At 35.9% G+C, this 8,169-nt stretch overlaps 1 protein-coding gene across 1 annotated transcript in view; it reads right to left on the reverse strand.

Moving 5' to 3' along the window:
• Positions 1-1,161, reverse strand: part of LOC121430740 — a 40,864-nt gene extending 39,703 nt beyond the window's left edge. The window contains exon 1 of the mRNA XM_041628109.1: positions 1,073-1,161. The gene's annotated coding sequence lies outside the window, so the exon portion shown is untranslated. The remainder of the gene's footprint in view (positions 1-1,072) is intronic.
• Positions 1,162-8,169: the final 7,008 nt, after the last annotated feature.

Here is an 8,169-nt window from a genome sequence, read left to right on the forward strand (position 1 = left end):
GTAGGTGTAATGGAAACTGTCAGTGTAAAAAAATCAAGCATTTGCCCCAAAGAAAAGAGAAAATAAGCCAAACATTGCCACCCTTATTTTGCCACACATGGAGATATAACTGAGAACAAGGTTATATCATAACCTTGTTCATTGAATGAGTGGCTCGAGAGTCGACTGGCTTGCGATCGCGGCTCGTGTACTACGTACATATACTCATGATACTGTAGCTGTAGCACCGATGTATTATTAGAGCATGCGCTAGGAGGCCGAGAGAGGGGTTTCCCCAGGTAGCTCCTTCGTCGATAAGTAGCGCATGCGCACAGTGTAATTTAGAAAGTAAGATGGCAGCCTTCATCGAACAGGACCGCTGGCGATAAATTGTCGGTAAATTAGTGCTGATTTGACATGTTTCCACTGTTTTTTGACTGGTATGACATTGTAATTTGTATGAGAGATAATTGGCCGATAATTGCAATTTATCAAAAAATTAATGAAATTTACCGTCAATTTATCATTTTTCATTTTCAAAACAACCACTTGCCCGATCGGGCAACTGACTTTGTGAAATGCTTGCCCGCACGTCATTTTCACTTGCCCTACATGGGCAAAGGGGTTTGTTGCGCCCTGCAGCCATGCCCATGGCAGCCAAAACTTGAGTTGAGAGAACAAATAATTTTTTTAGCAACAATCATGACAATGGTCATTGTTGTCTCCAAAACACTCACTGACTCAGCTATGTGGGCCTATGCCATCCCATCCCAGCCTCCATGGCATGGAGAGTAAGCCTACTTAAACTTTACTTTGTTTTACTTTTTTTTTACTCTCAAGGAGCCTCCGGGCCTAGGACTAGGACTAGGTGACTTAGGTCACTCATCGATTCCCCAATTTTTTTTCGCCCGGTCTGTCGCCGGCCGATGGGATGGACATGACGGATGGGTGTGGGCGCAGCTAGTCCGGACGAGCACTATTTTAAGCAATGTTACAATGTCAGACATCAACCTACAATAACCAACAATGAATTTCTAAGAGACGTAGATAATTATTCGATTAATCTATACCATATTAATAAACAAAGTCTTACGTGTCCGTGGGTTAAATTGAATGGCTTGGTAAATCTACGGAAAAACTCAGTGATGTTTTCGTCGCGGTTTCACTTTCTGTACGACGTCGGAAGATGGCAGCAAACACATTTTTTTTACCAAGAGTATCTTTACTTCTCTGTACCACGGAATTCCGTTGAATTTGCTCGGTCTTTTCATTATATTCCTTGGTCTGCCAGGTCATTGGTGTATCATTTTGGATCATTTGTCTTAGAAAAAAATGAAAGAAAACATTTTCACCAGTACCCCTTTTCCATTACAGCTGACAGGCCCAAGCGTACAAAAAGGGGTGATGACTGTTTACCTCCCCCCCCCGGCCCCGGAACGGGCCCGGAACTCCGGAAGCCAAGGGTGATATAATTATAGGGGTATATCAAATGTACATATATCAAACTGAGTGTATTACAGTGGAACTCATCCTGAACAAAATAATGCGAAAATCACCCACAGGTTTTCAAGACCATATGATCCGCCGTACTCCATTTATATCGTGATAAAATTATAATAAAATAAACAATGAAAAAATAAATCAGATGGAAATGAAATTGCTTCAATATATGAATTAATGTTTACGAAAAATAAACGTTTATTTAAATTGAATATTTTCATATGGTTTTAAAGGTCAAGTCCACCTCAGAAAAATGTTGATTTGAATCAATAGAGAACTATCAGACAAGCACAATGCTGAAAATTTCATCAAAATCGGATGTAAAATAAGAATGTTATGACATTTCAAAGTTTCGCTTATTTTCAAAATATGAACGAGCCAGTTACATCAAATGAGAGAGTCGATGATGTCACTCACTCACTATTTCTTTTGTTTTTTATTGTTTGAATTATACAATATTTCAATTTTAACGAATTTGACGATTAGGACCTCCTTGCCTGAAGCGCAAAATGTTAAAATAATAGAATTCCACGTATTCAGGGAGGAATGAAACTTAATTTCACATGACAATGACGAGAAAATAAAAATATTTCATATTTAATATAACAAAATACAAAAGAAATAGTGAGTGATGTCATCAGTTCCTTCATTTGCATACCGACCGAGATGTGCATATATAACTGTTTTGTGAAATGAAGCGAAACTTTAAAATGTCATAACTTTCTTATTTTACATCCGATTTTGAAATTTTCAGTGTTCTGCTTGTTAGATTTTTCTCTTTTTATTCAAATAAAGTTTTTGTTGGGGTGGACTTGTCCTTTAAACAATGAGAATAATGTCTTGTGGAGCCCAGCATTTTAAGATAGATAGATAAATAAATGATATTTATTAAAATTTTCCACATATTGCAGTTAACAAACTGAATTGCATGTGAATCTCTCATTTGGATGTAACTGGCTCGTTAATGTAAGCGAAACTTTAAAATGCCATAACTTTCTTATTTTACATCCGATTTTGATGAAATTTTCAGTGTTATCCTTGTTAAATTTTTCTCTTTTTATTCAAATCAAGTTTTTGTTGGGGTGGACTTGTCCTTTAAATTGCAGGGGATGCATTCAAAATCCATTTACTGAAGTTTTTCTGGAAATCTTTCTTCATTGACCTTGCAGATTCAACTTCAAGAAACAGTCAGCGTGCACCCTTTAAACCATTACGGATACTAAACACTAGAATTTATGAAAAAATTACCCAACCCCCTTTGACAAATGAGTTCTTCAGAAGAGTTTAGTTGCAAAAGGTGTGAGGTCCACTCCAAGAAAATCATTTTTTTTTAATTCTCCCATGCATATTGAAATAATCTTATGAATGCGAAACTGAATTTTAATGATGCCCTACCATGAGAACATAAAATTAGGTTAAAGATAAATCTACCTGGAGTGTCTTCATATTTTTTAAGATATTCTATTTCAAATAAATTCTGTGTGGACGTAACCTGCAACTAAACTGAAATTGACCTAACCCTTTTTGAAAAAAAAAGGATTTTTCTTTGCCATTTTAGTTCACGTTTTAATTGGAATTTCAACTTTTCTTTGATATCATCTTATAGAACTACTGAAAATCTATATACATTAAGACATAAAAATCAAATTTAATGAAAAAAGGACCCAACCCCTTTTTGCAAGAGGGGGCAAGGGCAGAAAGAAAGAGAGAAAGAAAGAATTAAAGAAAGAGAGATGGGGGGAGAAAGGGGAACAAATGAAGGATATAAATCCGAGAGAGAAAATTGGGGAACGGGGTAGACGAGGTTTTGAAAAGGTAAACCTCTGTTGGGCGATTCCACACTAGAACTTCAAAAATATCATAAATTTCAACATGCTTTCAACAAGTCATAAGTAGTGTAATATTTTACTATGATACCTAAATTTTATGAAAATTATGCGTTTTAACCAAAAGTGAAGACAGATACAGTTTTTTGGGGGGAGAACAATGGAATTTTAAATTTTCAATAATTTTGCTCATTGAATAATCAAGTACAAATTCCGCCTGAAACAATTATTTGCAAAGCAAGAGAAGATTGAAAATATTGCAGGTCAATAGAATATTATATCATTGATGGTTCCAAATAATATATACAACATTTTCATGATCCATAATAGGGGCAGCCCTGATTTTTCCGAACCTATTTTTGGCAATGTCCCGTACGACACATGACAATGCAAAAGTTTTTCCTACAATTTTATTTTTGATGATGCAATTTCATAAAATCAGTTTCTCTTTGTTTGACCCATGGGTGATCGATTTATCCCATAAGGATCTAATCACTGCCCTTCATTTTTCAATTATTGTCCTATTAAAAAATGTCCCGTACGACACACGCTGTGTCGTACGGGACATGTCCCGTACGACACACAATATAATAATGCATTTAATTGCAGGATTTGGATTCAGAAACCATAAATAGTAGGCACATTTAAATTCATTTAATTGATTTAACATAAAGTGAACTGAAAAAGTACTTTGTTTATCTCCATAGAACATGAAATATAGGTGATTCTAAACATTTTGATATGTAGGCTTATTCTTTTGTGAATCCCTTCAGCTAAACTGATTTTCACTGATCAGAGCAGGCTAATTTTCATTGAGCATGAAAAGAAAACTTTATAATTTTTCAACCTAGCTTGGAAGATGACTTCCTCTTGCATGCTAATGTGGAATTATTATAAGATGTAAAAAAATACATATCAATCATTATGATCATCTATTTGGACTTCCCTTGATGATCACTATTTTTTATAATACTCCTTAATTTTTTCAAGTTGTAAAAAAAATCCGGAAAATAAGACAAACCATATGGTTTCATGAAATGCAGATGGGTTTGAAAAAGTAGAACCGCATTTCTTAAGAAAAAAAATTGTGACCAAAAAAGTGACAGTTGTGACATAATCATTTTTATATAAAAAATCATAACATTTTAGCCCCATAATTTACACAAAGTTTCATTCATCCATTGTTTAAATAGTGTTTGGAAATCATCAATTAATTCCCTAAAATATAACTTATTACAAAACCTGAAGTTTTCAGCTCGTAAAAATGTTGTGAACAGTTGTACATTTCCCATCATGAAAAAATTATAACATATTGCTCCCAATTGTATATATCATGTATATTGAGGTTACTTAATTGTATTGTCCTGAAAGACTACTTATTGAAAGATTTTTCATAAATAAGCAAGAATTTAGGGGCAATGCTCCTTCTGATTGATAAAAAGTTCATGTTTATTTATTCAGGCTGCCCAGTACAACACGCAAGTGCCTGTACAATACACAAGTGTCCCGTACGACACACAAGTGTCCCGTACGACACATAAGTGTCCTGTACGACACACAACTGTCCCGTACGACACATTATTTTGTTTTATGATATATTGACAGAAATATTCACCTAATAGCGGTTTCTAACCTAATGAATGTCTTAGTTTGATAGGATTATCATTATCATCAGCCAAATAATGTGATTGAAGAAGTCAAAGTGACATAAAGGAAGTTTGACTTCATTTTAGACATGTCCCGTACGACACATTTTGAATGTCCCGTACGCCACAATGTTCTCGAAAATTATAATTTGCTTTATTTATTCATGAATGTTTATTTTGCTTTCTGTTATAAATGTGTTTGTTCTTGGGTAATTGAGTGTCAATTTGAGTTCAGTTTCTATGAAATTTATCAGCCCAACTCACAGACTTTTGAGTACAAACAATTGAGGTTTCTAAAAAAGCCACTTTTTCTGCGTCCGTACGACACATTACTATTTTTAATCTGTATTATACAGGATGTGAATTCAAGTCATGTTAAGTCTTGGTTTTTCTTACACTCTGGTAGTAGTTGATGACCACCTATAGTTACTGGAATATTTTTTGTTTTTTCTTGTCAAAATCTGTCAAATGTTCTCTAAATGTCCCGTACGACACGTATGGAATCACCCTGTTTCGGTGCATTAATCGATGGTCGACGTAACTAAAGATGTGCGGATTCAGAGATGTTGGAAAATGATTATTGTCTGCAGCGTTAATTACGTAAGCGCAGGGCTGTTGGACTGACGTCTCTATCGGGAAACAGTTTACCATTTCCCCGACAGACGTCAGTCCAACTGCCCTGTGTGTCGATCGGGTCACGCAGGGCTGAACCATTCGTTTTTAGTTCCATTATCTTTGTCATATGTCAAATACATTCCAGATTCCATCGTCAATAAATTCTGATTTTTGCAATTCGAACATGGGGAGCTTTCTGTATCGACATGATTAGAAGGTCCCGTTTACAGTCTATCTCAAACATTTTCCAACTCGCGCTTCGCGCTCGCATCATTAGTGAGATCCATGTCCTAGCTTTCCACAATTTTCTATTCCTTTCTGATCAGCATATAAAACAAATCAGTTCACGCCTCGCACTCGCATAATGTTTGTTTAAATACACAGCTTGTTCAGTTGCGATATCTGAGTTTCTCCTTAGAATATAATATATAACAAAAAAAGTGAAATTAGTTTACGCTTCGCATCATCCATTGATACCCTTCCCTTTCTTGATGACGAAAACTGAATGGAATGTCCGCTGTTAAAAAAAATAGCTCGTGCTTTGCGCTGGCAGTACTTGTTTGATAAGATACCCATCGTATCCATGACTGAAAAAAATGCTTACAATTAATGTTCAATTTTCAGATCGAGCTCGCAAGAGTTATTTAAATTTTATGGTCACCCTTTCCATGGTTATAGTCTCTTTATTAGAAACGTGCTTATAACCGTCGTTATATGAGCAAACAGTCATTCACAGGTTTTTTTTTCAAGTAGGTTAATTAAAATTGTCAGCTCGCACTTGCATGTATTGCTATAAGTTATTTGCGCATATTCAGAATTACAGCAAGTGTTTTGAAAGTCCAAATTTCAGACCTTAAAAGAAACACTTTCAGTTTCGCACTTCGATCGCTGGCATCGGTTGTTTAGTTCTATGCCTACCCCGGCTTCATGATTATATTGCTTCAAATTAATATGACCTGATTTTATTTCTATAAATCTGCAAAAAAAAATAATAAACTCGCGCTTTGCTCTTGTTTACTGTGTTCTTAATTTAAAACTTGCTTAACCAGTCCAGTTTTCAGGTCGAATATCTCAAGATTTTGTTCACGCTCCACTCTTTGAGTTCGCTCTATGATTGGTGAAAATTGTTTCCTATTCGTGAACCACTATATACAAACAGTCCTTATATGTCTATTTCATTTACTAAATGTTACAGTAAATTTGAATATAAGAGTTTTATGTACAAAAAGTTTTTAGAATGTTGAGTTTTCTGGTCGGAAATCAAAATTTTCAGCTCGATCGCGCTTCACGTTCACATCAATCATTTGGTTAATATATCCATCCTCTTCATGTTTATTCAGGTAGATTATTAATATTTTCAGCTCGCTCTTCGCGCTCGCATTTTTGATTTGGTAAGTTATTTATTCTATTCATGGATCACTCTTACAGGCCGAGTATACTTATATATTAAATTAGCTCGCGCTTCGCGCTCGCATGGATCGTTTAGTTATTCGCATCTAGTTCGTGATTTGAAAAGCTGCTCAAAATGTTTTTTTCCTGAGTCCCAAATATATAAAATATCAAAAATTTGAGCTCATGCGAACTCGCATGGTAGTTTATATTCAGGCCACATGAAATAGGCCTACTTATCTTGTTTCTAAGAATTGCAATGTATTTAGGACTAATTCCTAAAGATTTTGGCGGCCGCGATGGGGAAAATGTGAATGAAAATATTTTTTGCCCCTCCCACCTTTTGATTATAAAGCTGGACCTAGCCCTGTGACTGTGAGACGAAAGAAAAATGTGACTGAGGATGATGAGGAAATTTATATAATGACTCATGGTCGTCGGTAATCGGCACCGATATTTGTCGGTTATTAGGGCCTCCACACCCCCAACTTGAAAAGGCCTCGCGACGCCCTGGTGAATTGAAAGGGTAACAGAATTCATCTCCGATTTGATCTCTTTTTTCAAAAACTACAAATTATTTTCTCTCTCGGAACGTTTTTATATTTTCCTGATTGGCATTTTATAATTCAAACAATGAAATTCGCACATGTCTTTATTTCGGCGGATACTGGAGCGAACTTGAAGCGTGTGATGGGGGGAACTTTTTCCTCGCGGGCAAAAGGTGTCATTGTTCTTAATGGTTAAATAATCTTCTACGGGTGAGTAGCGTAGCGCGAGCGAAATTTTGCATTGCGCTTCTTTTACCAGAAATAATAGGTTTTATCTGTCTAAGTCCCCCTCTTTTTATTAGTTTTAGGACCTATTCAATCGTCTTCTTCCTGATATTTTTTCTTCTTTCCCCCTCTCTCTCTTGTTATATATTTATTCATTTAATTCATTTTCAACTATCCATCCATATCCATCCATCCAATCCATCCATCCACCCACCCACCGAATCACCCACCCATCCATCCATCCATCAACCCATCCATCCATCCAGCCATCCATCCATCCATCCATCCATCCATCCATCTATCTATCTATCTATCTATCTATCTCTCCCTCTCTCGATCTCTCTCTCTCTCTATCTATCTATCTATCTATTCATTCATTTTTTCGGGGGTGGGGGAGGGTCGACTGGGCTTGTCAGAAAAATTTGTATCATTTGGAACTGA

Source organism: Lytechinus variegatus, chromosome 17, assembly GCF_018143015.1.
Source record: "Lytechinus variegatus isolate NC3 chromosome 17, Lvar_3.0, whole genome shotgun sequence".
In the NCBI taxonomy this organism is placed as follows: Eukaryota; Metazoa; Echinodermata; class Echinoidea; order Temnopleuroida; family Toxopneustidae; genus Lytechinus; species Lytechinus variegatus.